This window comes from Lathyrus oleraceus, chromosome 5, assembly GCF_024323335.1.
Source record: "Lathyrus oleraceus cultivar Zhongwan6 chromosome 5, CAAS_Psat_ZW6_1.0, whole genome shotgun sequence".
Lineage (NCBI taxonomy): Eukaryota > Viridiplantae > Streptophyta > Magnoliopsida > Fabales > Fabaceae > Lathyrus > Lathyrus oleraceus.
The window spans coordinates 17,609,765-17,611,887 of NC_066583.1; the positions used below are offsets into that span (position 1 = coordinate 17,609,765).

Here is a 2,123-nt window from a genome sequence, read left to right on the forward strand (position 1 = left end):
ACATTTTCTTTAGAAGCTTTGGTCTCGCTCATCGCTGGGTTCTGAGGCCCTTTGTAAGCGGTCCCACTTCGTAACGAGATAGCGTTAGCTTGCCCTCGAGGGTTTGGTTGAGGTTGTCCAGGGAATTGGCCTCTAGGTGTAGTTTGTGGGGGCTTGGTTTTGTGCTACCTGTGAGATCTGGGTTTCAAGCATCTTGTTGTGAGTGATTATCTGATCAACCTTGGTTCCTAATTGCGTTATAAGTTCGTTTACGTGAATGTTCTGGTTTAGGAATTCTTTATTTTGCTGAGTCTGGCCCGATATAAAGCTTTCCATGATCTTCTCAAGGTTAGACTTCTAGGGCACAACTTGCATAGGTTGGTTTGGTTTTTGGGCTTGATAACCTTGTGGTCTCCAAGATGCATGATTTTGGATAGGGTTTTGGTTTTTATAGGAGAAATTCGGATGATTCTTCCATCCAGGGTTGTAAATGTTTGAAAATGGGTTTCCTTGGGCGTAATTCACTTGGTCGGTATTCAGGTCGTTCAAAAGGTTACACTCCGCTGATTCGTGTCCTTTAGATCCACAGAGTTCGCACTCTGTGTGGACTACTGCTGCGGTGTTAGTGTTCATAGACATATGTTCGATCCTAAGGGCTAAAGCGTCCATTTTCGCCTGCATCATGTCTAGAGAGCTTACCTCATGTATTCCACCTTGGGTCTCCTTTTTCTCTATTGGTGCTCGTTCAGTTCCCCATTGGTAATGGTTTTGGGCCATATCCTCAATTAGGTCACAAGCTTCGGGATAAGGTTTGTTCATCACCGCGCCACCTGCGGCAACATCGATGCTCATCTTGGTGTTATAATGGAGTCCATTGTAGAAGGTATGGACAATCAGCCATTGTTCTAGGCCATGGTGTGGGCATACTCTTACTAGCTCTTTATATCTCTCCCAAGCTTCGAAAAGCGACTCTCCTTGGTTTTGAGCAAATCTAGTTATTTGGTTTTGAAGAACAACAATCTTACTATGGGGGAAATATCTAGCAAGGAATACTCTCCTAAGATCTTCCCAGGTAGTTATTGAATTGGCTGGAAGTGAATCTAACCATGAACGTGCTCTATCCCTGAGGGAGAAAGGAAATAATCTTAAACGGATCGCATCAGGTGAAGCGCCGTTAGATTTAAAATTACCATTTCTCAAATTTTGTAAAGATCCATGGAGTCCCACCATTTGAGGACTACCATTCTATCAAATAAAGTTGAGCTTTTATCTAATTAATTCTATTCTTATTTGTTTCTGTTTTAAAATTGATTTTTTATGATGATAATTTTGAAATAAATCAATGAATATTTATTTTTCTTAAAAAATAATAAAAGACATTAAGAATAATCGATTTCATCAAGGAATGTCAACAACAATCTAAGAACAGGTAAGTCTTGAAGTTTGAAGCATTTGTTGTCTTCCCCAAGAAACTGGTTTAGAAACCTTTTCCTCCGCAACAGTTCATCGTTCGTTCCTAGCATGGTTAAGAAGTTGCTCCCCGAGCGACCTATTATCTCCGATTGAGTTGATTATTGGCCCCCTTTGCAATTCATCTTCCTCAATTGAGATGTTCATGTTCTGCATCCCCCAGTTTATGAATTGATGATTGGACCTTGGATATCCCGGAACCTTTATTTGGTCTCCAGATCCCCATTTTCATTTTATGTTGCATAATCGCGGTAGTTTCTCCCCTGTGTGAGTCAGATCCAGTTATCTTTGCCTTGGAATTAGTTTGTTTCACAATTTCCAAGAAGAATATGATGATTATTGAGGACCGCGATGATCTTTGATTTTCTTCCAACAAGTCACAGCATCCTCAACAATTGCTCAAACTCCCCACTCAGAGTTTTATCTATTGTATTCCACGGCAGGGTTCGTCTTCTGATGGAAGGTCCCTCATTCCCGTAGTGTTTGGTTCTGAGCAGTATTGATTTTTTTGTCCCCTGCAAGGTTGTCTCCCATTTGACATGGTGTTGACTTAAAATTCCCCACAGTGTTGGCTGATTTGATCCTTAGCAGATCCTTCTCTATCCCTGACATGTTTGGTTGATTATTCTTCAGCAATGTTCTCTCCCCTCGCAGAGTTTACCATGATTGATTGG

At 41.2% G+C, this 2,123-nt stretch overlaps 1 non-coding gene across 1 annotated transcript; it reads left to right on the forward strand.

Annotated features, from left to right (window-relative positions):
• The first annotated feature begins 886 nt into the window (after positions 1-886).
• LOC127089018 (small nucleolar RNA R71) lies at positions 887-993 on the forward strand. The gene has a single exon (XR_007790799.1). It is a non-coding gene; the product is annotated as a small nucleolar RNA R71 (small nucleolar RNA).
• Positions 994-2,123: the final 1,130 nt, after the last annotated feature.